Raw genomic sequence first — 27,961 nt, 5'->3', positions numbered from 1 at the left:
CGGCCTCTAAATGTTTTGGTATCTTCTCATGGTATATCGAGATACTTTGAATTGAAGATTAGAGAATGATAAGAATTTTTTTTCTCTAACACGAACCCTCCTTCAACCATTTGTTGTAACTCAACATAGTTAGAACCTTGATTTGAGATTCTGTAGTTTGATTGTCAAATTTACATGCGATAGAGAATTAGGTTATTGTAAACTTGGATAACGATGTTCTTGATTAGTTTGAAATCTCAATCCATTTTTTTAAAATGTAGTGAAAATATTTTTTATTGGTAATTTGTTGAGCTTTCGAGTTGATTTTTACTACGGTTGGGTTTTCCATAGTTTAAGGCTCCGCAATATTTCAAATTTGATATGACATGAGAATTAATATATATTGAATATTTCATTGGCAAGCATATTGGCTCTAATTTTTGTATTAAAAATTAGTCTATGCATTCTTATTCCCATACAAGAAAATGGTATTGTTGAACTTTGGTTTTGTTATGCACCTAAATATTTAGAAGTGTGGGGGTGTCTAACTAAGGTAGCATATCTTGTGTTCAAGAAATCTATGATATGATTGAAAACCTTTGACTATGTTTATTGATTATGATCATAATAGTGTGTTAGACCACCAATCAAGTTAGTTAAACAAAGAAGAAATAAAAAAATAAAAAAATAATAATAAGTAACAAAATTAGTTAGCAAAAGGGGTTAGCAAGTTAGTTAGCAAGCACGTGTTAAATGTGCTAGTGAGAAAGTCGGCAAACAGCTGTGTATAAATAGATAGTAGGGGGCGGGAAAAGGATATGAAAAATTTAGTGTGTAAGTCTGTACTTGAATCTTGAGAAGCAAGATCAAGAGATTGTAACAGCATTGATGTCTCATCAATTCTGAGTGTGAAATTTTACCGAAATAAAGAAGAAAGAATATTCTTGGAAGGAGTCCTATCAAATTGGTATCAGAGCCGTGATCCGACAAAATGGTTCAAACCAGAATCGAGGAGAGACTTGAAGTAATCTATCAAAAAATCGCCCTAATGAAGAAAGAACTCGGGAAAATGCCGATCATCGAACTAAGCCTAAACGACATCGCGAAGAATATGCAGACGATGCAATCGCAGTCGGATAAACAAGAACAAATTCTGTTGATGATAATGGAAACCATAGCGAAAGATCGAACTACAACCAGTGAACGAAATGAGGAACTAAATGCGCACACGTCTGTGACAAATAAAGGAAAAGAGAAAGAAGCAACATCCAGCAAATCGGCCATATTGGGCCGAAATAATGCAGACGAAACGAAGGAAAAACAGAGACTGACGAGTTTACGACGAACTGGAATAAATTCAAGAAAGTCGAAATGCCAGTGTTCGCCCGAGAAGATCCAGATTCATGGCTTTTTCGCGTCGAAAGGTACTTTGAAATCCATAAACTTTCTGATTCTGAGAAAATGTTGGTTTCCACGATAAGTTTTGATGGTCCTGCCTTACATTGGTATCGATCCCAAGAGGAAAGAGAAAAATTCCTTAGTTGGTCAAACCTGAAGGAGAGATTATTAGTAAGGTTTAGATCTAGCAGAGATGGAACAATATTAGGAAAATTCTTATGGGTCAAACAAGAAACGACAGTTGATGAATATCAGAATTTGTTTGATAAACTAGTCACGCCATTAAGCGATGTCCTAGATTCTGTTGTTGAGGATACCTTCATGAATGGTTTGTTTTCGTGGATAAGAGCAGAAGTGGTATTTTGTCGACCGAAAGGTTTGGCCGAAATGATGGAAGTCGCGCAACTTGTTGAGAATAGAGAACTCATTCGAAATAAAGCCAATTTGAATGGCTTTGCGGGCGGGAAATATCCTCCACAGAGTACAGCGAACAACAGAGAGACGACAAACGGTATTAACGACAACAAAGGAAATACCACTTTTCCAATGCGAACCATCACCCTGAGAAGTTCTAATAACACCGAAATCTGTAAAGACACCAACTCAAGAAGATTGCCCGATGCAGAATTTCAAGCTAGAAAGGAAAAAGGGCTTTGTTTTAGATGTAATGTAAAGTACTCGGCTGATCATAAATGTAAAATGAAAGAACTACGTGAGCTGAAGATGTTTGTTGTGATAAAAGAAGGCGAGGAGTATGAAATAATTGAAGAGAATACAATCGAAGAGAAAACACTAGCAGTATTACAAGTAGAAGAGAACAGAGAGCTTTTGCAAAATTATCGTTAAACTCTGTCGTTGGATTAAATGATCATGGTACAATGAAGGTTAAAGGTAAGCTTCAAGGGAGAGAGGTGTTTATTCTCATAGATTGTGGGGCTACTCATAATTTTATCTCTGAGAAATTGGTAAAGTCATTACAATTACCAATTAAGGAGACTGCCGATTACGGTGTTATATTGGGATCGAAAACAGCAAGACAAGGTAAAGGTGTATGTGAAGATGTAGAAATTCAATTAATGAATTGGACAGTGAAGAAAGAATTTCTACCGTTGGAACTCGGAGGGGTTGATGTTGTGCTAGGTATGCAATGCCTTCATTCACTGGGAGTAACAGTAGTTGATTGGAAAAACCTTACACTTACGTTTTCTAGTGAAGGAAAACAGATTTCGGTAAAAGGGGATCCTAGCCTTACTAAATCACGAATCAGTCTCAAAAGTATGTTTAAGACTTGGCTTGATCAAGATGAAGGATTTTTGATTGAATGTAGAGCGATACAAGTTTGTGAAGAAAATGAGCAGACTAATACAACAACTGTTATCCATGAAGCTGAACCCCTACAAAACATGTTGAAACAATTCGAAGATGTTTTTGACTGGCTAAAATCTCAAAGAAGGGACTAACCCAATAAATGTTAGACCTTATAGATATGGGTTTCAACAAAAAGCAGAAATGGAAAAACTGGTGGAGGAAATGCTAAGTTTAGGGATTATTAGGCCAAGTAATAGTTTTTTTTCAAGCCCAGTGCTGCTGGTTAAAAAGAAAGATGACAGTTGGCGTTTTTGTGTCGATTATCGTGCAGTAAACAACGCTACAATCCCGGATAAATTCCCAATACCAGTGGTTGAAGAATTATTTGATGAGTTAAATGGCGCAACCGTGTTCTCAAAGATAGACCTCAAGTCAGGATATCATCAGATAAGAATGGTTGATGAGGATATTCCAAAAACGGCTTTTCGCACTCATGAAGGTCATTATGAGTTTCTTGTTATGCCGTTTCGATTAACCAACGCTCCTGCTACTTTTCAAGCCTTGATGAATAACATTTTTAAACCATTTTTGAGAAAATTTGTTTTGGTCTTCTTCGATGATATCTTGATCTACAGCAAAAATGAGAAGGACCACGTAGAGCATATTGAAAAAGTCTTCCTCACATTAATAAGACATGCCTTATTCGCCAATAAAAAAAAGTGTAATTTCGATATCAGCAAACGGATGCGTCCGGGTTTGGAGTGGGGCCGGTTTAGTTCAATCAAAGAGACCCATTGCTTTCTATAGTCATACACTATCCATGAGAGATAGAGCTCGGCCTGTATACGAACGTGAGTTGATGGCTGTTGTACTATCTGTACAAAGATGGAGAGCATATCTGCTGGGGGCGAAATTTATTGTAAAAACATATTAGAAATCACTAAAGTTCTTGCTAGAGCAGAGAGTTATCCAACCGCAGTATCAAAAATGGGTGTCTAAATTGCTTGGATATTCATTTGAAGTGGTTTATAAACTAGGCTTAGAAAATAAGGCAGTCGATGCCTTATCAAGAAAACCACCAGACATACAATTAAACACCATATCAGCCGCATATTTGGTGGATTTGCAAGACATATAAGAAGAGGTGGAAAAAGATGAGAAATTAAAGAAAGTGATAGCCAATATAAGTGAAGAAGGAGAAATTCAAGCCAGTAAATTTACGCTGAAGAATGGCCATCTACACTATAAAAATCGGCTGGTAATCTAAAAAACTTCGTCCTTAATTCCAGCAATGTTAAATACTTTTCATGATTCAGTGGTAGGCGGACACTTTGGATTCCTAAGAACATATAAAAGACTAGCAAGTGAGCTATATTGGGAAGGGATGAAATCTGATGTAAAAAAACATTGTGAATCATGCATAACTTGCCAACGTAACAAAAGTTTGGCCCTATCACCAGCCGGGCTGTTAGTACCACTAGAAATACCTCATCAAGTTTGGAGCGACATTTCTATGGACTTCATTGATGGTTTACCTAAAGCAAAGGGATGTGATGTAATACTAGTTGTAGTAGATCGGCTCAGCAAATACAGTCACTTTTTGGCCCTTAAACACCCTTACACAGCTAAGTTAGTAGCATATATTTTTGTAAAAGAAATAGTCCGATTACACGGATTCCCTTCCTCCATTGTTTCTGACCGGGACAAGATATTTCTCAGCCATTTTTGGAATGAATTATTCAAAATGGGGGGTACTAAACTCAGGAAAAGCACAACATATCATCCACAATCCGATGGACAAACGGAAGTGGTAAATAGAGGCTTGGAAACTTATCTTAGATGTTTCTCTAATGAACGTCTGAGAGAATGGATTTTATGGCTGTCGTGGGTCAAGTATTGGTACAATACTACTTATCAGAAAGCACTTGATATGTCTCCATTCCAAGTGGTGTACGGTCGTAAACCACCAACCTTATTGTCATACGGGGAAAGAGGGACTTCCCATTCATTAATAGATGAACAGCTGAGAGAACGAGATGTGGCATTAGATGCATTACGGGAACATTTGTTGTTAGCACAACAACAAATGAAATTATATGCTGACCGAAAAAGGCGACATGTTGAGTTTCAGATTGATGAATTGGTGTTGCTTAAGATTCGTCCGTATCGACAAGCCATTTTGTGAAGTAAAAGGAATGAGAAGTTATCATCTCGGTATTTTGGACCTTACAAAATTCTGGAAAGAATTGGTGAGGTAGCTTACAGGTTGGAATTACCAGCGGATGCAGTTATCCACCCTGTTTTCCATGTCTCTCAATTAAAAAAATTCGTGAGTAACCAGACGAACGTATTGCCTACACTACAACACGTGACAGAGAAGCTTGAATGGCAATCTCAGTCAGAAGAAGTTCGAGACTACAGACTAGACAAGTCTGGGAAATGGGAAGTGTTAATTGCTTGGCAGAACCTACCGAACTATGAAGCTTCTTGGGAAGACTATGATGAAATAAAAAAACTGTATCCTAATCTACACCTTGAGGACAAGGTGAAGTTGAAAGAGGGAAGTAATGTTAGACCCCCAATCAAGTTAGTTTACCAAAGAAGAAATAAATAAATAAATAAATAATAATAAGTAACAAAATTAGTTAGCAAAAGGGGTTAGCAAGTTAGTTAGCAAGCACGTGTTAAATGTGCTAGTGAAAAAGTCGGCAAACAGCTGTGTATAAATAGATAGTTGGGGGCGGGAAGAGGATATGAAAAATTTAGTGTGTAAGTTTGTACTTGAATCTTGAGAAGCAAGATCAAGAGATTGTAACAGAATTGATATCTCATCAATTCTGAGTGTGAAATCTTACCAAAATAAAGAAGAAAGAATATTCTTGGAAGGATTCCTATCATAGTGTTGCATAAATAAAAACATAATGGTAAAATTAGAAATGATATTTCATGTATGTCATATTTGACAAAGTCATGCATGACTTAGGTCATGAATTATCGCGTGATTTGGCATGTTACTAAAGATTGCTAGTAAATGAAAATTATGCAAATTCATTATTTATGAAGCTCATAGGCTCTTGTGGAAGTATAAGTCGTTGTCTAAACTATAAAATATGTGATAGTTTATAAGACATGAGGGCTTATACCCAAGTAGTCTTTAATAATTGGTATAAAGAATTGTGTCTCTGGTTTAGCCTTGTTGATATAATCCTAAGGTCGAACAAAGGTGTAGTAGAATCTTAAATGTAGTCACGGTATTATCCATGATTGAGTTTTATTGAATAGACAGTATTCTCTAGAGAGGAGTTAGCCTAGATAAGAGTTAAATGGATCGATGTTTATTTCAAGGGAGGTTCAATTGCAACTTTGGTCGAGGGGAGGATCATTGGAAATGCGACCAAAGTCCCACATTAGATAAGGAAACTAATCATAAGTACATAAGTGCAACTTTAGACTTATGAATAATATTTTGAATCAAACATGGAATTTATAATGTTTTGATTCTTGTTCTCGTTCGACTAAATTAGCCACAATAGAGCCTTAAAAGCTTTTATAGCTGTATGTGGTCTTCTAATGCATCAAGTGTATGTAAAGATGAGATTCCTCAGTAGTAACTTGAAATAGTCAAATTTTTTTATGGTCTTTAACTCTAGTTCCTGAAAGTTTTATGAGAAAAAATTTTAACAACATTGTAAACAATGTCTCAAGTAGTGAATTGTTGATATATGTTTACTAAAAGTTGTTTGGTGTTTATCGTGTGATCATATATATATATATATATATATATATATATATATATATATATATATATATATATATATATGTTGGTGTGAGCGATTTATGTGATACAAACATAAATATTAGTAATGTTATAAAGTTATCACATTTTGAGGTGAAATATTTATGTGAGACTAATGTGATGAGCTTAGTATTATTGAGAGTGTTTTGATTTATGTCAATCACACAACTATTAGAGAGATTTTAATAGTTTAATGGTGCTTTTACGATGCTAGTAATGAGCCTTAAGGAAAATAAATGAGATAGTGTTTCTTAATCTGATATGCAAAGATTAACCGTACAAGACATGTTATTGCATATGTTGTGAGAAGACTGAGTATATATATACACACAATCTTGATTAAGATTATTTTATTGCTCTTCGACATTTATTAAGATATCTTAAGGTTACAATAGATGTTGGTTTACATTGTAATAATTGTCTACCATACTAAATAGGTAATGTAGGCAAATCGGGTAACTTAGAGTGGCAAAGTAAGCTTTACTAGTGGATGTGTTCTTAATCAGAAATGTGTCATTATATGGGGCCATTAGTATGAATGACATAGAAGTCTAATGGGAGATGTACCATTGTGGGGGGCCTCTATACCAGTATATCTGTATTAAGATTCACACGCGACCATAAGGTATTGCCAAGAATAGTGTGTTATGACAAAAGAAGACATATTCGTCTGAAACATAGAGTTGTGAAATGATAGTTGAATGAAAGAATTATCTTCTTGAAGTATGTGAGGTATGAGGAAATTTGTAGATCATCTCTCCAAAAGCCTAACAAGGAGAGAGTAATTCTAGGATTTTCAACAGGATTGAGACTTAAACATTTGATGATTTATAGCCTTTTATTTGAGTGGTTTATTGCGATTAACTTGATGGTCCATAGCCACGTTTGGGTGGTCCTTAAATGGATTTGATGGATGAAACTAAAACCTTAGAAATTTTCATAGCCCTTCTTTGGGATCGTCCTAGTATGGACTTGATGGATAACTATAAAATCTTCCTAGCTCAGTTTTGAGTGGTTGGTCTTTGACAGACTTGATGAAGTTGGTCCTAATATGGACTAGTTGTGAAGTCTTCATAGCTCAGTTTTAAGTGGTCTATTGTGATATATTTGATGAAGCCATAAATGTGATTGTGAAGATGTGGCCGTCTTCTATGAAAAAGTTTAAGGATCTTTTCTAGACCTTTCATGTTCATCCGAGGCTCTATGTGCACGACGTTAAATAGCACAATTTTGAGTTCTCTATTGTGATAGACTTTATTACGGAATTGATGGAAAATTAAGAAGTAAAACGTGTTGTGGAGGTCTCAACCGTAGTTATTGAAAGTTCAAAAGATAACTTGCTTTATTTAATTGTATTGTTGCCCCACCTCACTATGCATCAATTCAAATTGAAAGATATTGATGTTTAAGTTTATACTACTTCTATCTTTCTTCAGAGAATGCTTTATTACTATTTTAACTGGATTGCAATGGTAGTCATTCGTGGGGATTGTTGGAAATGACTACCATTGTACTATTTTATAAGAGTTGAAAATTAATAATTGTTATTATTTAATACATTTTATAATTCAAAACCATTATTATATATATTTAAAGAAAAGATTTTGGGGTAGTTTTTTCTTTGTCAGACAAAACAAAAACCCTAATTCCTTTCTTTGAGCCTTTTTTTTATTCCATTCTTAAAGAGTCCATGCTTGAGTTTGGAAGTTGTGTTAACCTTGGGGAACAACCGACATAAACAATTTAGCACCGAGGTCGCACCGAATTTTGCTTTTAAAGCAGTAGTTCGACACGATACAACAATGATAATCAACATTTGTTTTCCAAGACTCTCTACTTCAAAGTTAGAAGTTCAATGTTCTATATGGTAATGATTGTATGATAGCATCGATAATGTGCTAACTCCACTTAATTGAGGTTGTTCTTATCTTTTATGAGTTTATTTGATTATTACAGAGTTTCGAGCAACAAAAGGTAAAATCTAACGTTGTGGATAGGGTTAATTTAGAGCAAATATAAGCGAGAAAAGGCATTTTGAGGCTTCAAATGAGTAAAAAAACGATAAATCTACCTCTAGGTGAGAGTGCCATCGTGCCCTACAATGTTAGGACACGACAGTTCTTCACAACATGATTTGTGATTTTTTATTTGTGGTGGACGACAACCGGGTTAGATGGGCTTGTGCTCCAAGTCATGATTTGATAACTTTATCAAAATTACATTGTGTGATTCATTTGATTGTTTATTTAATAATCAAAATTATCAAAATAATCAAAAGACAACCGGGCTAGAATGTTTCTTTTGATTGCATTTCTCTCCTTTATTTGGATGTTTCAACTTTTATAAATATTCGAATGTCAAATCACACCAACCTCTCATCCTACCCCTCCTTCTCCCGCCAATTTATCACTTTAACTAAATAATTAACTTTGATAAACTAATCTACATGCTTCCTTGCAAATCAACCTAGTCTTGCCTCCTTGTACTACTTAGTAGTATAGGTAGAATTGATTGGTATGATATAAATTTTATTTGATTGACCATTTATAGATGACAGTAAAAGGCTACATCATTGTACCATAAAAAAAATTTAATCATCTCTTTAAATAAAAAAACCCTTAAAAATGGTATCTAGGATTTTTGGCCATAAGGTTGAGAATCGATTGTGTTGTTAGGTTTTGTGCCCTAAACTCATGGTTTATAAATGTATAAATAAATTGATAATTATCAATAAAATAATTGTTATTTTGTCTTAGTTCTTAATTATGCATAATTCGATCCAATAAAAAATCCAAAGTTTATTTGTACGAAACTTGAAATGTATATAGTTGACATACAGTGGATTCCATTAAAGTAAATAACCTAAATAGTATATATATATAGTTGGGTGTCTTATCCTAGTTATATTGCCAACACGACCCATTTTGTAAAGGTTACAAATGATGTAATCCAAATCGCTTATGTGATGATATGTGAGTAAGGATATCTTATACAATGCGTTTGTATATAAGATTGGATTGAGAAATTATTAATTTCTCTTTGTAACGTTGTTGACAGAAAAAATAACTATTTCAAAGGATGATCTTATGTAACTAAATCTTAATCTTAGGTGAGATATGAATTTTTTTCTGTTAGTGCTCGTCCTTTAATTAGTACTGGAGAGGCACGAATTGTCGACTTAACAAGCCTATCATCTTGATACTTGGCCAAGTGGAGAGTTAGGGTTATAGCATAAGATGTAATTTACTCTTTCCCATTTAGGGAAATGAAACGAGTAGTTTGATTAAGTGTTGACTTCGAGACTTGAAAAATATTAAGAAGTTACACAATATTCTTTTTTAGACAAATATTCTCTCGCTTTAAGAACGGTCACTCAAGTCGATTTTTGTCAAGAGGATAGCTAGGAAGACCCTTTCGAGGTGTCACTACGTGGCAGGAGAAATTTTTATTAACGGTTTCAAAAATCAGAGTCTTGGAGAAGATTTTCTAAATGCTTTTGGAAGTATTTACTCTTCAATCTTTAATTATATGCATTGTCAATAATTTACACACAGACGTTATATAATTTATAATTATGTATTGTTCAATCTATTTAAAGACAAAACTGATAAAACATTTCTGCTATGAGATTCAATTCTTTCATATGTCACACATTTATGAAAAAAAATATACAATTCTTGGGTAAGTCATAGGGTGAACGGCCACCAATCTAGTTTTATGTAATTGATAACTTGTAGAAATACAAGTTGTAATAACCTTTAACATAGAATAATGAAGAAGAATCGAGAGAAATATGAGGTAGAATGAGATGAATTTGATGAAAAAGATATATAATGCAATCTAAGAGTTACAAAAGACAAAATGTCTAGTTTTTGTGGTATGTTTTTTGTTTTAAACAGGATTGTTGGGTTTTATTTTTAAAAGTCATGATTTGTGAATGTTAAATTATTTTATAATTCAATAAAGTAGTTATTGAAGTATTGTTCGATAAGTTGTTGAATAAGATATTTTCTCGTTACAAACTCATAAACTAATAAACAATGGTCGCATGACTACTTGAACTTTATGTAGGGACCTATAGTATAGGAATAAGGTTAAGTGTCGTATTCTAGAGACACTATAGATATTGACCTTTTTTGTATTTAGTATAAACGAACTGATCCTGAGACGCTCATGTGGAGACATTTTATGTGGTAGATTGTATAAGACTAGACCATGAAATAGTCACTTTTACATTATAACACCGTTAACTATTTAAAACTAACTACTTCGATATTTATGACCTAGGTAACTCGACCTTAAGCTTAAACTAACTATAAACTCCTGTTTACTCGAGATTATCCTTGATCTATATAGGTGAGGGTATCAATAGTGCTCACTCAATAGACCTTCCATTTCAAGGGCATGACCGGATGAATAGTTGAAGTTGTAGGGTGCAAGACAAAATTGACTCTTACACTCTTTTAAGGTTAGTAAATAAGTTGCTCCATTAAATGTTGATTCCAGGCCTTGAACGAAGGGGCCCTACTCTCTCAATAGCTCGAGAGGGATTCGATTTATAAATTGAACCATAAACCAATTGCTCATTAGAGGATTAGCTGAAACTTAAGGAACAAGATGTAATCTCGAGGGTAAAATGAAGATTTGAGCCAGTTAATTGAGATTACGTACAACCTGTGAAGGACTGATTTGCTAATCATGGTTATATCAAGTGGATACAAATATATCTACATTGAGGAGATTACAACTATAGTCTATAGTGGACAGTCTCGATTAGTTAACGAACGTTGATTAGCTTAGTTAAAATAATTTAAGCCGTTAATCTTAGATCATCGGAGCTCATGATTTGTAGGTCCATTAAGTCCCTTTACTAGTTCATGGTGGAATTAAGCTTAGAACATAGTGATAAAGAAATGGAAATTGTTCTAGTTGATTTAATCATTAGTAGTATTCGATATAATTAACGATTGTTAATTGAAAGTGAAATTACATTTAAATAGTACGAAGATATCGAAAATTTGAATAGAGATTCAAATTAGCTGAATCAGATTAATTAGGATTAAGTGAAATTTAATTTATTTAATTATTTAATTAATTACTTAATTTAAAATAGATTATTTAAATTCATTTAATAATCAATTCTTGCTTAAATTTCAATTAACTTGAGAATTGGTTCTGTAAAATTATTTCAGTACGTAGGGCTTTAATTCCTTCACCTATATGATTTCAACCTAGGGATCATGCGTCCTGCTTTTACTAATGTGTGATTCATGCTCCAAATGATCTAAATTGTGGGTAAAATGAAGGATACCTTGAGGAAGATCCACGTGCGCATATTAAGGACTTAACAGTGATCACCTAACAAATTTTCCTTAACACTATGAAGGATGATGAGAAGAAATAGGTAGGATCCCTTAAAGCAAGTGAGATAACAACTTGGGATAAATTATTGAGAAGTTCAAGAAAAAGTGTTTCTGCCTTAAGAGAAAGTGAGAAGGAATTTTGGCAGATGGAGAGAGAGAGTATTTGCAATGCAGGGAACAAGCATAAATGCTTGATCGGCCGGGAATTGCCCACATAATAGGCTTCCTGAATGCATTTGTATGGATATCTTTTATAATGGGTTAAACTAGGTGATGAAGCAAGATGCTAATGCTAGAGTGACAAAAGCTAGGGAGTTTATAAGCAGGACGTATATCCAGTAAAGGAATGATTAAATGCCATATCTAAAATTAACGAAGAATGGGAGAATAACAACTTTGGCACGTAGAATGGGCAAGATAATTGTGGATGAATAAATAAAGACTCTATGACTAGATTGCAAGGTCAACTGATTCTAATGAAAAATCTACTACAAACTAAGGTTATAAATCACGTTAGTATTGATGAACATAAAGAAGAAGCCTTTCAGAAATCAACAAAACAACACAAGAACCTGAAATATCCATAGTTTGGAAACTTTTTGAGCGGTTGAAAAGGTGATCCTAATGTAACGCCCTAAGTTTAGGAGAGAGCCATGAATGAACCGATATCATATTTGAATGAGAGGGATCCTAAGGACACTAATGTAAGGTTAAGAAATACTTAAAAAAATTAAAACTTACTACGTATACAAATAGGGTACACCTTCCTAGCTTTTCGGTGATTCAATTATAGGAACTCCAAAATTAAGCGTGCTTAGCTTGGAACAATCCTTTATTGCATGACCTTTTGAGAATTTTCCTAGGTTGCATGTGAGTGAGGACAAAGCATGTTGATAGAACTCCTTTTGGTTTGTGGGGACTGCTTTCACTCTAATAAGCCTTTAGGACAAGTAAGGATAATGTTGTCAGGTTACAAGGGATGCACAGAAATGTCGGAGATTTGAATTTCGAATCCTTAGCCCTAGGCGTTACACATAATGACCCTCATGCTAACTGTAAATATTGTGGAGCTACTTATGCATGCTATTCAAAGCAATAGAATGATGAAAAATTATTTAAATAAATGTAAAAAATACCCTTACCAAAGGATGAGAGATCCAACACAAAATGTGTAGCTTTCAACCTAAAAGAAGAAGGGAGTCTGGGAGATTGTCCTCTAGTTCACAACTTCAGTGCGAACTATTTATAGAGTAATGGTCAAGCGTTGGCTAAATTTTTAATTATAGAGGAATTGTCTTTCAAGTTTGTTGAAAGTAAGTGGGTTTAAGAATTTTGTTACTGTATTAATATGTGCTTAGGATATTAATTTTGTTGTTCCATCACGATTTACAATGGGTAGGGATATTTTGAAGATGTATGTTAATGAAAAACAAAAATTGGAGGATATGTTTTCTAGAATGAAGTATAATGTTTGTTTGACTACCATGATGGACTTTGAGAAAGAATGTAAATTATATGCTATTGATTGTGCATTTCATTAATTGTGACTGAAAATTGCATAAAAAATTCTTAGCTTCAGTGTTATTGACAACTAAAGGTACAACATTGGGAAAAATATTGAAAAGCATTTGAAAGAGTGTGAAACGTTAAGAAGGTATTGACTTTAATCGTAGACAATGCTATATCAAATGATATTTTTGTTGCTTATATGCTCAAGAGATTTAGTAAGGGGTTGATATGTAAAGTTGAATCACAACAAAAAAAAAATCTCCTATTATGACAGTTGGTTCCATCCCAAATTGAAAGGATGAAACAAATAACTGTCATCAAATGTCAAAAAGCGGGTTTTTGGTGGGAAAAGACGGTGATTTCGGAATGTCCAAATACATGACAGTTATATGCTATCATAATATGTAAGGACATTAAAAACTTAATTAAATATTTTTTATTACAATAAAAAAAATAAAGAAAAGCCAAAATCTGTCACTTTCCTTCTTCAAAATCCCTCCCTTTCCTTCTTCACCCACACTCCCCTTTCCTTCTTCAAAATTCCTCCCCTCACGAATGACGAACGACGCATGACGAAAACCCCAACCTTAACCCCATTCTTTTCTCATCTCCACGTTCTTTCTTCTTGGCGACAGAGACCCATAGCATCGCTTATGAGTTCTTGATCTTTATTTTTTTGTTTCTTCTCCCTCCATTTATCTCTTTCCCTGTGCATAATCACACAAATTACCTTGATAAATTCAAGAGGAAGTAGGGTTCTTAGAGACATATAAAGAGCACCGATTTCTTGTCTTCTTTGTCTCTCCCTTTCTCTCCCTAACTCAACAACGCCTTTGTCCATTCCCTAAGGTACCATAACTCAAAAACGCATTTTAACTATTTTGTGATTCTTTAAAGGTATATTGATGGTTTTGTGAAATATATTGTTGGCTGTGATGAAGCATTTTGGTAGCTTACAATGTGTTTGATGAAATTTCTCAATGAAGCCTTTGATTGATTTTTAATTTATTTTTGTTTGTTTGAATTAGGAAATCAAGGCCAAGGGAGATTTCATGGCTATGGGAGGAAGCTTTGAGAAAAAGAGAATGAAAATGAATGGTTAGATTTTAAACTTTGATGATGTGTAGGGCATTTAAGTATTTTCTAGAGTTTAGTTGCTACGGTCATACATATTTAGTGTTAGGTTTTATTTCTAGTAGGGCAGGAATTTCAATCTCCTCTCTTATTGAAAATAATATTTAGTCTTAGGATGTAATTAGGATTTTTTCTCAAGTAATGAATTTTGGAATAAATGGAAATTATTTGGATACTTGATTCTATATTCTGCTATGGTTTCTTACATAGCACTTTAAGGTGCTTACATGTTTTTTTAAAACATGAATGATGGTCTTCGATTCAAATCTTAGTGTGGATTCTGTTGCTTGAAAACTATATTGCACTTAGGAGCTATTTTTATGACATAGATCCTTGGGATTTGTAGAAATCATAGACTACTGTGTGAAAATTCATAGACTAATGATGAACTAAAACTGATGTAAATCTCTATTCTCTACCACATTTTGCCATTAACTTCATGAATTTATCAAGGTGATGCAAACAGTTAGTTGTTAACTGCTATGGTATAATGTGTATTATTGGGATGGGTAAGAATGGATGAAATGAACATTGAGATAAGGGTTGAAACATCTTATAGTTTCTAAGTGTTTGCTTCTTTTCTTGGAGAATTGGTGGCCTAACAACCCTACTAGTGGTCGTTGTCATAATCTTCTACTATGACTATCTTTTTTATGTTGATTTGAAGCATCAATGGCTGATCAATACGCACAAAACGCTATTACACATTTAAAGGTAGTTCATTTAGATTTTCTAAAAAATATTCAAGAAACAAATTTTTCATACTGATACTTGATAAGAAATGATAAATTGGCTTGGAGTTGACTACATTTTTTAGAGTGCTAGGAAACTATCCAATGGACACTAGCATGTCATGAGAAGTTACAGCATCCAGAAAACTTGGTATCTCCTTTTTCTTTGTTTTTAATTTATGGAATGTGCTTGTATCTCATAAAACTAGTCATGAGCTATATTAATTTGAATCTCCTCCGCCATTCAAATTAACTTATTTATTGCCATTTTCGAGTTTTAATTATGTTATTTATAGGGTTGAAGCTTGACTGTTTTGAGTTGATTATTTAAGATTTTGAAAGCTTTAATTGCTTCAAGCTGATTCTTTAAGATTTTAAACTTTGATGATGTGTAGGGTATTCAGGTTTAGGTTTGGTGGGTAAAAAAGAGTAATTACGTAATGGTTTAGCTAGAGAACTTCATGTTAGCAACGAAGAAGTTTAGGATCTTATTTATATCTCTACTCTCTTCTTTTAAAATTCTACTAAGAGGTTTGGTTTTAAGAACATGATTAGTTTGGATATTGTTTTCTTGCTTGTTGCTGTTAGTGCTAGCCATTGTATGTTCGAAGTTGGTTTACGTCAAAACAAGAGCTAAAGAATAATTACTCTAGGATGGAAAATGAATACATTCGAAAATTTATAGAAAAAGTCAGTTCAGTTTTTGTTTTGCTTCCACTATTTTGTTGTTGCTCATTGGTGGGTATGTTGTAGAATACTTTGTTGTTCTTACTATAACCTTTGTAGAACTATTTGCCAGGTAGGTGCTTCTTGCATACCTGAGAAGCAAGGCACAAATAGACACAACATAGACAACAAAAATATTTTTATCAAGTGCCATAATGTCCAAATGTTGTAGAAGGAGGTTATGTCTAAATTAAGATGTCTATGCTTAGTTTTGTACTTTCCTATTGATTTGCTACCATTGTCTTTCAACAGTTGTTTTGATCTTGGTATGCAGCCTATTGAATTCAATAGGTGGGTTTATATCATTGGTTGTAATTGGTTTTCTTCTTACTCATAATATTTATGTTGGTCCATCAATTTAATTTTAACTCATTCCATTTATACATGTTTAGTTTAAATATTAGTTAGTTAATTAGCGACTTGTATGGTCAATTGTTCTGCTTTACTTTTATGTATTTTCAGCCACTGTTATTATTAGTATGTTTTATTTATTATTTTGTTATTCATGTACGTATGTTGATCTTGGAACTACTTGTGGCAAGTATTACCGTGTTTCCTGTCTTAGCATTATCGATCCAAGTACTACAAACTTTGTTATTTGGTTCATTAAATTTCATATCTACATGGTTGGATAAGTATGTTACTTGTAATTTTGAATCTAGATAGTGTTTTGCTTTCCTAAATGTAGAATCAATGCTTGCATGTAAGTTGCTATCCTAGCTTGATGTAATATGGGATTAATGTGGTGTGTTCTTGGAGATGTAATCAACTAAACAAGAAATCTGGGAACATTTTTATCAATATCCTGGAATAAAATAATAATAGCCTAAGATTTATACTAAGTTTTTACAACAAGGCAAAGGTGACCTATGACCTTTTCAACAAGTCAAAGAGTCTAAAGTGAGGATAAATTTCAGTAGGTAATTAACAACTAATTACATCATAATGGGTTGAACTAAAATAGTTATATTGAATATGAAATGTGAATTACATTGTGAATTACATTCTTTTATAGCCATATATCATTATAATGTACTGTAAACATTTATAATTTGATGTATGGTTATCGAATGATTTAGAATCACAGAAAGACGTAGAAGATGTAGGAAAGCACGTACATTGTGCTTAGGATAAGATATTTTGTCACAAATTTTGTCACATATTTTGTCACATATTTTGTCATATATTTTGCCACATATTTTTTCACATATTTTTATGTTCGAGCTGCCATGAAAAATACAGTGCTCGAGGAAAATACAGTTGTCGTGTTCAATATCAATGAGGTAAGGTTATCTTAGAACTTAGTAAAATGTAGTTTTTGAAGTTCATCAAATTATATACTTGCATATGTTGTTGATTAAAATCTCCATTGATTTAGTATCTGTAACTTGAATACACCTTTTGCTAAGATGAGACACTCTGTTTTACTTGTCAAGCGCTAAAAGTTGTTCTCAGCCTTCTACTTCAAATCCCAGCACTTCAGAATCCATTTCCATTCAAAAGGTTGTTTTTCTCACCTTCTGTACTTTGTGCTAGTGCATCGTTTGATCAATTTTTTTACTTTTAGCCATTTATATGCTTGTAGTTGTTTTAGCTTTGAGTTTTGTTATTCACTGTTGGTTTTGGCATTTTTGTGAAGTTTCGTGATGAATTTAGCTAAGTTTGTGGGCTGAATTTGGTGTTTGCGATTATGTTTTTCTTTTTCATATGGATGAATTTTGTACATTGTGTACTTAAACAGTAGCATAATTTTGTGACCCGTATATGTAAGGCTTTCCATTTGAATACCCTGTACATTTCCAATACCAAGCTTAGAAGTTATAGAAAAAAATAATTCACTGCCATGCTTAGAAGTTATTATTCTTGAAGTGTGTATGTGCTCTGTGTTGTTGAAGTGAATGTGATGTGTTTATGTGGGTGAATGTGTTGTCTTGTTAAATCATTCTTTTTTCTTTTTTATTTTCTTACTAGGTTTTGCCACAATCCATTGGAGCAGTGAAGCCATATTTACCCCAATTCATTGATGTATAGGCTTTTTTGTAGGTTTGGTAGAAATTTTTTTTGTTTAAATGTAGTTATTTAAATAGTTTGTTCGTACCAAAACACATTTGTACTAACAATTAAAGCAATATTAGAAAGTGTATGTTTCTTTCTATTAAAGCGTTCACGGTTTCTTTCCATATGTGATTGTATTGGTCTATGTAATGGTATGTGTAATGGCAGAGCGATAAGAAATACGAGATTCAATAAAAAAAGAGGGCAGTTCAAAACAGTGACTAAAAACACAACTATGACATTTAAATTGAAAAATAAAACTACCATCGAAAAAGTTTTTTTGACAGTTAATTAAAGTCATGGAAGGTAAAATGATGACAGTTAAAAAGTGTCATAAATGATAAATAATGACATTTAATATCTGTCATACAATATTAACAATGACACTTATTCTCTGTCATAAAATCTAAACTATGACAGTTATTAGTTGTCATAAAATATAAACAATAACAGTAATTAACTGTCATCGAAAATAAATAATGACAGTTATAATCTATCATAAAATATTTAATTCGTGACATTTAATCTATGTCATGAAAACCACATTTCGTGATAGTTTTATACAACTGTCATAAAATACTTTCCATGACTACCACATCAATGACTGAAAAAAACTGTCACGAAAACTTTTAATGATAGCATTTAACTGTCATTGTAGGCCCTTTTTTCTACTAGTGAATATTTGCATGCTAGATGTTCTACACATATTAAACTTATTGTAGGTCATGCTTTGAAGGAACATAATGAAAGCATATGTAGAATTTGAAATGTTGTTAGGTATGTAATATCTTCTCTTGCATATATGATGAGGTATAAAAAGTGTGCTGAAAATGAAAAGATATCTTGCAATAGTGTTTGTGTGTCTTGATGTTCCAAGTAGATTGAACTTCATGTATTTGATGCTTACGGGGCTACAAAATTTGAAAGAGCTTTTAGTAGATTAGAGGATGATGATGAATCTTATATAAATGATTTGCGACCCACTAAGATTGGGAAAATGCTTGGATGTTGTTAGAGGATGATGAAGTGTTTAATATATTAATGACCTTTACAGGCTAGAAATTTCTAAGATAAAGACTATGAATTGGAGAATGTTTTGAGACATGTATTTCATGAATACAACAACAGTCTCATAGTAGTGCAAGTGCTACTGTAAATGCAAGTAGTGCTAGTGTTTTGGGTTCAATTTTAGAGGTGGATGTGGAAGATGAGCTAGAACTGGGAGTGGATATGGAGTATGACTACACAAGTATGCTTCATTCAATTGAGACAACGACTTTTAATAAAGAGTAAGAAATTGATGCATAATTGTTGGATTCTCTTGTTAATAGCATTGATGATATTAGCTTCACTTTACTTAATTGGTGGAAGAAAAATGAACATCGGTTTGTATTTCTTGGTCATATTATTATAGGGCTAAAGAAGACAAGTAGTTAATTCTAATCATTGTTCATTGGCCCCAAGAATGATGGAAGCTCATGTATGCATCCAGAATTGGCTAAATTCGCACTAAATCAATCTTGAAATTCGTAATCAAGGATTTGAAGGCAATGTAAATTTTAAAGAAGGTATGAGTTTTATTTTTTATTTTCTTTCTTATTCATACTTTCTTTAATTATTCTTTTAAATTGCAAATTCCAATTTCATAGGATTTCGGACTGTCAAGGATGGAGAAAAAGATGTCGACAATATCGAAGATATGAAATAATTATGTTGGATTCTATTAGTTTTCATATTGGAACATTTAAAGCTACTATGTTTTATTTTTAGTTCTCCATTGCTAATTATGAATTTTTAATTTTAATTTGTATTTCTAGGTTTCAATTTTTTAGAATATGATTTCAAGTTGTCAAAGTTTCAAATGATTATAGATGGAATCATGAAGAAAAAGATATAACAAGATGATCACATTTTGAGAAGATGTGGTCCTGAGTTTCAGGTGAACGCAATACTTGAAAAATGCCATGATGCACCCTATAAAGGGCATTTTGGAAGTTAGAAAACAACTGATGAAGTCCTATAAAATGGTACAAAGTGGATAGTACTCGCTCACTTTGTTAAAAATGCAAGGGAATATGTGATCAGTTGTGACTAGTGCCAGAGGACATGGAATATCTCCTATCGTAATGAAATGTCTTTCCAATCCATCTTGGAAATTGAAATCGTTGATATGTAGGGGATTGATTTTATGGAGTCATGCCCTTAATCTTGTGGTCATCAGTACATCTTATTGGCTTTGACTATGTCTCAAATTGGTTGAAATCATCTCCTATTCAAAGAAGGACGCTACACTGCTTTATAAGTTTTTGAAAAAAAATATCTTCATGTGTTTTGGGACTTTACGAGCTATCATAAGTGACGAGGGTACGCATCTCATAAACTGTGTCGTTGTTGATCACTAATGAAATTTATCGTGAATCATAGAGTTGTCATCGCTTACCATCCTCAAAGAAATGGTCAGACAGAAGTCTCTAACAGAGAATAATTGAAGAAAGTTTTAGAGAAAGTGGTGAATACTTCCCACAAAGATTGGGCTTATCACTTGAATGCAACTCTTTGGGCATATAGATTACATACAAGATGACTATCGTGAAAGTTAAGTTAATATGCTAGCGGCAGAGAATCAAACTAAAACACTCTAGATTTCATGCATTTTAAGGATTAAGCATATTAAGAAAATTGAGAAATTTTGAGATTTTTGAACACTTACCTTTCAAGTTCAAAATTCTCTCTCAATATTCTTAATGAAGTTGGATGAAATCAATTTGTGAACAACCATAAAAATCATCTATACGACCCTCAAGGCTTAGAACTTGATCGTGGGATAAAAAAGGTGACCTATTTTGCAACTTTTTTAGAGAAGCGAATTTATGACATTTGATTTTCAACCAGATTTATCGTCTAAACTACCCTACTATTGTGTTCATTATAAAGCCAGTATACATGCAAATCATATTTGCATAACAGTTTGACACTTAACAAGCAACTAGTTAGTGGATTAGTTGAAAGAAAGCTTGATTTACAACTATAAGCACATAGGTTATTCATCATCAAAGGTAGTGGAATTATCCACTAACCCATGGTCAAATTCAACTTTTGAATTCCAAAGGTTAAAAATCAACATTTTGACTTTTGACAAAAATAAAAATTCCTCTTTTTCTCTTTGATTAATTTAATTTAATTTAATTAATTATATAATTTAATTAATTATATAATTTAATTAATTAATTAAACAATTTTAATTGACATCATTTCTCTCTCAATTTGAAATCGTTAGCTATATAGATTATTATTAACGATCTCAACTAATTTGAACAATTCAAATTTTCAATCACTTTGTTCTAAGCTTATATCCATAACGAGCTAGTAGTAGGACTTAATGGACCTACCGATCTTGAGATGTAACGATTTGAGATTAATTGGCTAAACTCTTATAAGCCCATATAGATGTATTCTTCTCATTGTTAATATATTTGTGTCCACATGATATAACCATAATTAATAAGGCGATCGTTCATAGATTGTTTGTTATTTTTTCCTGCGTCAATTTATCGTTTTACCCTCAAGATTACATCTTGTTCCTTAAGCCTCGATTAATCTTAAATGAACAATTGGTTTAAGGTCCAATCCATAAATAAAATCTCTTTCAGGCTAGTGAGAAAGTGTGACCCCTTTGTTCAAGACCTAGAGTCAACACTTAAGAGAATAACCTATCTACTAACTCTAAAAGCAGGCAGAAGTTAATTTTGTCTTGCCATCTATGTCCATAGTATCCACCTAGTCTTACCCCTGAAATGGAAGGTCTAGTGGACCAATGTTGATGAACTTCCCTTACCTATGCAGATTTAAGGATAATCCCAAATAAATAGCAGTTCATAGTTATCTCAAGATTAAGGTCAAGTTACTTAGGTCATCAATAATCAAAATAGTCGGTTTTAATTTTAATAGTGTTATAATGTAAAAGTGACTACTTCATGGTTTGGTCTTATACAATCTCATCGCATAGTGTGTCACTACTCACATGTCTCTACACAAGTGTCTTGGAATTATATTGCTTGTACTAACTACAAAATGGGTCGCATCCATAGTGTCCTTAAAGTAAGGCATCCAAGCTTATTCCTATACTACTGACCATTCAAACTATTACTCAAACTTGATCCACGTTTATCTCTTTATATAAAGTTCAAGTACTCATACTATAGTTAAGAAATCTTGTTTATTGGATTTTGAGTTTTATCATGAGCAAATATCTTACTCAATAACAATCTATTGAATAATAATTCAACAAAAACATAATTGAATAATAGAATTCTTTAAAATTCACAATTTACGAGTTTTAGGACATAAAGTCCAACATATTGGGATGTCTCCATATTCGTTAGCATTCAGGAAGGCTTGTCATTTGCCACTGAAGTTGGAACACAAGGCGCTCTAGACTTTGATGAACTTATACTTTGATCAGGAATTAGTAGAAAAGATGAGAAAAATTGATATCAATGAACTCAGTCAATAGAGGTTGCACAAGAAAATGCCAAAATAGATAAAGAGATGATGAAGGCATGACATGATTGCAACATATGTAAGCTTGAGTTGTATGCTAGCCAAAAGTTATTATTATTTAACTACCCCTTACATCTTTTTTCCAGAAAAGCTCAAATCATGTTGTGCTGAACCTTTTATACTCAAAGAAGTCTTTCTGTATGGTGTCATTGAACTCATATCTCTGGATAGAAAAAGAAAGTGTTCAAAGTAAACGGAGAAAGAGTGAAGCCTTACTATGAAGATGAAGATCGCCTCAAATCTCTGTAGACTTGACTAATCCTTCTACAACTTGAACGCATAAATGGTTCTCACAAGAAAAAATTGTAACACATTTCTTTGAAAATGCATCCAAACATTTTGTGCATCACTTTACTGGTTTCTTTTACCGCTTCCATTAATAGCTTTCTTTACTAATTTCTTTTATTTTATTTTAGACCTTGGAAAAATTATGATGTCTAATTAAAGTGAATGGAATGGATATTATTTTATAGGGATATTGTGTTTGATTTATTTATGAATGTATGCTAAGTATTGAACAATAATTGCATGCTATGACTTGTCAACTGATGAAATGTTGATATAACAAAGTACGACCAACAAATCGCGTCTAGATCAGATCATCACGTTGATAAAAACCCAAGGGTTTCTATCTGCTGGAGATGTGGAACTGTGTGCCATCAACATCAATTCATATTAAATAAACCATAATGATGCGAGGCACATGCTTAATAGTACAAAAACCCTTACAAAACTCACTTTGTCTTCCTCATTTGTATTTCTGTTAGACTTTCAAGCACTCGAAGCTCTCTTTCTCTCCTTTTAGTTCTTAGATTTCAGTAAGCATCCTCGTTTTTCTTCATTCTTACCTTCAACTTCCATGGCCGATCAAAACAAGTCCTTTCCACTAATCTTTTGTGGAAAAAGAAAGTACTACCTTCCTCTTACTTACAACCAACCAAATCCAAAGCCCATCTAGAACTTGAAACATCAACTCAGAAATCACTAAATCCCAAATCCTCCAACATTGAGTGAGTTGTCATGCTTGACAGCTCTAAATCAAGCAAAGTGCATAGGCCTTTGGATAGGGCGATCAGTTGTGCAACAATAATCCAAAGTGAAGCAAGGAGACAAAATGAATAGGAATTTTTTGGAGATACAATCATTCTTGATTGCATCAAGACTTGAGGGGAGGAAGAAGGTGTAGCTAATCAACCACACAAGGAGAAGGTTAAAAGAGAAAGAAAAAGGATGATGAGAAGAGGTGGCATGAGGAGGATATGTGGTGACTCTAAGCAACCATGAGACCTTTGAATTCAAGATAGAGATTGATGATGAGAAGGATATGGTGGATGTGCTCACATTGCTGAAAAAGAAAAGAGCACAAAGACAAGGAATGGAAGGCACCTTTGAGCCTATTTTGGAGTCAACCTTTGGGAGAACATTGCGATGACGAGACCTATTAAAACTCAAGGTCAAGATGCAGGGGATCAAGGCCAAAGTAGAACAGAAGATGGAGATCCATCACAAGGAACACAAGGATTTAATAAAAAAAGGTGTACATTATGTCTCTTGAAGATACTAAAAGGAAAAGCGACCAAAAGCCTCAGCGAGCAATTGGTTGAATAGTTCCAAGAAGAATTGAACAACATGAGTCCACTCGAAGATTATCAACCTCTCTCTAAGAAGAAGAAAAAGCACTTTCTTAAGACAGTAAGTGACATTACTTGAGAGGCAAGATATCAATACGAAAAGATGAAAAGGCGAGGAGGTGAGGAATGGAATCCTTCTCCACTTGGGAGGAAAGTAAAAATATGATACCTAAGAAAGTACCAATTCAAAAGGGCCAAAGTCCAAGTCATGTGTCGACAAATTTTGATGAGGACTTTGTCCGTTGTGAAGAAGAGCATATGAAGGAGGTCCAAGTGAAACCAACAAGTATCCACATTAAGATAAAAATTGAGAAGGGATTAGTCCCGCTAAAGGGAGCCATGCTAGTTCATCGTAGCCCCATTAAAGCCTTTGGATAGGAAAAATTCTTTGAAGGGAGCACATTCAATTCACTTGGACGTGGAAAAGAGGTTCTACATGAGATTCATCCACAGGAAAAAAAACTATGTGGAAGTTCTCAAGCAAAGTTCTACATTAACTCCTCCAAAAATAATCAACCTTTCTATGGCCTATCTTTGTGGGAAGTTATTCACCACTTTCTCTAAAATTTGACATAACCATCCAAAAGACCAAAAGTTACTAGACAAAGGTTGATTGACATAACCATGCATAAAACCATATGTGAAGAAAGCTTTGGCTCGTATCTCTTGGCTCGAAACTGAATGGAATATCACGTCAACAGGAAAATATCAACTCTACCCACACAACTTTATTATTGAAGAAAGTGTGTGGTTGTTCTTTGTGAAGAAGAAATTGATGCCAACAAAGAATGATAGCACCATCCCATTGGACAAGGTGATGCTTATTTACTGCATCTAGAGTGTCAATCCACGTGGGGCAATTCCATTTTCATAAACCGTGGAGAAACTTTACTTAAATGCAATTCCTTTATTAGCTTACAAACCTCAGATCCCAATCCAAGGTGACATGTGTACCATGTCTAGCCTTAACCGTACCATCACTCTTTATCGAAAAAAAGAAGAGGAAAACCATCAAAAGATGCAAGGAAAATTGAAGGTGCCTAAAACACGTTTTAATGAAGAGGAGGTTGAGTCACATTTTCTATTCTATTGATTAAGAGGATAAAGGTTAAAAAAGATGACACCTTTGGTCCAAGCAGAAAACTAAGCAACTTAGTAAAGACACCAGCTCTGATGAGGTTTCCCTTATTGTCGTTCCTTCCTTTCCTCAAAACCCAAACCATCCTCCTCACTGAGTCCCAAGAAATCCAAAGCCAAAACTCTCTCTTTCAAGATCCAAAAAGACCCAACTCCCCCCTTTCTCCTAGGTGAAAATGACACCATCATATCCCTTTTTTATTCCAAACTTCCCAAATCCCTCAAATCAAGCACCAAATTGCATGACATTCCCCTTGTCCAACAAAGTCCCCAACGTCTAGCCCCATCTAACATGAACACCCCTATTTCAAAAATAAGGAAGAAGAAGAGTATAACGACCCCATTCTCAACTTCACAAGAGAATCTACTTCGCTGCCTCCCCATAAGACAAAGTACTTAATGCAACCAAGGAGGACGAACCCTAAATTGTAAGAGGCCCCAAGAAAGATAAGTTTCCCAACAACATGTTGATGACCCATAAATTTAAGAGTCTCCACCCCGTGTTCTTGATGGCAAGACAAGTTTCCACCACCTACCAATTTAACACCTTAAAACGAAGAAAAGGTCATGGATGGTCAAGAGGAGGATATCTTTGAATTCCTTTCAGCAAATCATAGTAGTGCCAATGAATGACTCATTTCACTTTATAACAAGCAAGCAAAAGAAAATTCAAAGCCAATTCAATTGCTTTGATGAAGAACATAAGAAAGCTAGACATGAGATGACTAAGGTGAACAACATCATCTAGAGTTACCAATGCTACTATGACGATATTTGAGAAGATCACAGCATCATAGAGCGTAAGGTGGATGATTTGCGGACAAGGAAAATCAAGATCACATCTAAGGCATACAAGGTGGATGCACAACCGAAGGAGATCATTACTAGGAATGTCATGACCAATGCTTTGATTCAACGAGTTTGAGAGTGACATGATAAACAGTTCTTTGCATTGATGAATTATATTTATGAAACATCTAACAAACCGTACATGTCCATGTCATCCCATCAAATTTAAGACAACTCATCCAACCTTAAACCTAAAAGCCTACGATCAACACTAGCTAACTTACGATCAAAATGTGTGGAATGAATAAATTTGGGGGTGATGTTGTTTTTTGATTTCTTCTTGTAGTTTCATTTCCTTATGTAACTTGTACTTGCACTTACTTCTTATATATAAAATTCAGTGCAACAAGCCTTCTTTTTTTATCGCATGTTTAGCTTCGATGAGTTTAAGTAATCTTTCTTTCTTTTTATGGTTTTGCAAGGATAACTTCAATCATATTAACTATGTTTACTTAACTTTGATTTAGTAGTCTAGGCGTTCACACTTTAGTCAAGAGACATGACTTAGGAACCATCTCTATAAATTATGAGGCAAGCAAAGTTTTACCCCAAGCCTCTTTCGTAACATTTCTCAAAGTTCATCTTATCATTCACTTTTTAGCAATGAAAACTTTGTTGCAACCTAAATTTCAAAGTGTACAAGATTTGAGCAAAACCATTCAAAAAAAAAAAAAAAAAAATAACTTCCAAAAAGCTTATTATGAAAAAAACAAATAATCAAATATAAAACCAAAAAAAACTACGGTTAATTTACGTATATAGAACAAAACGCGAAAATATTTACAGTCCGTATAACAAAAAAAAAATCCATAAAGCCACCATTGTTTTTTCATAAGTTTCATATTTTACCTTGTTGGTTTTGAATTTTTTGGAAACGAATATTAAATATTTGCGCATCTTCTTTTTCATATTATTACTTCTCCTTCTTCATATTTCTAATTCTTCTTGTTTGTGATTTCTTCATATCCTCTTCTAGAATTTCTTCCTTCTTCGTCATCTCTTTTTTTTTTCTTTTTCTTTTTTCACTACACAAACATGTATCAAGATCTAAATGATCGATCCGTCTATCCCAGATAGACAGAGATAGATAAGTGATAGATCTAGACAATCATTTATCAAAATCTAAACGATCATTTACCAAAATCTAAACGATCGTGTACCAATATCTAAATGATCTTTTAGACTATATTATATGATCATTTAAATTAGAAGTTTTTCCACGCACATGTGTGGTCGATTAACTGTAGGTATTTTTGTTATTTTACATTGTGGGCATGCAAGTTTTTTCCTTTTTTAAAATTATTGTATACGATATAAATATTTTTGTGTTTTATTCTATTTTTTATAAAAAAAAACCCAAATATAACTTATTCTTTAAAATAAATAACTTCAATGTCATCCCATCTCTGCCAAAAGTAAGAAGCATAGCTTCACTCTAGGCAATGAAATTAAACAAAGCATCATATATAAGAGTTAAAATTGTGAAAAGGAATAGATTCATAGAATACGAATGATTTCCTTATAATTCATTTTGTATAAACTAATAAAAGAATAAAGGAGGAAGATTCAAGTATTTTTTTTTAAACAAAAAGTAGATTTCTAAAAATGAAAAATACAATTTTCTGAAAATGAACAAGGACATTTTGAAACTTAAACTTACTGCATTTAGAATCATAAAGATTTTCGTAGGTAGATAATACGTGACCAAGGAGTAAATAATTTAGATACTACTTAAGGTTAGAAAACATGAAAAGAAGTTTAGTGATCGCATCAAATTTTAGAATA

At 33.3% G+C, this 27,961-nt stretch overlaps 1 protein-coding gene across 1 annotated transcript in view; it reads right to left on the bottom strand.

The window, feature by feature from the left end:
- The window catches only part of LOC103501145 (ribonuclease 2-like), a 48,576-nt gene that overhangs the window by 19,884 nt on the left and 731 nt on the right, over positions 1-27,961 (bottom strand). The gene's annotated exons all lie outside the window — the stretch shown is intronic.

This window comes from Cucumis melo, chromosome 7 (genome assembly GCF_025177605.1).
Source record: "Cucumis melo cultivar AY chromosome 7, USDA_Cmelo_AY_1.0, whole genome shotgun sequence".
NCBI lineage: Eukaryota > Viridiplantae > Streptophyta > Magnoliopsida > Cucurbitales > Cucurbitaceae > Cucumis > Cucumis melo.
Note: the sequence above shows the minus strand (reverse complement) of the source record. Positions and strands in the feature narration are given on the sequence as shown.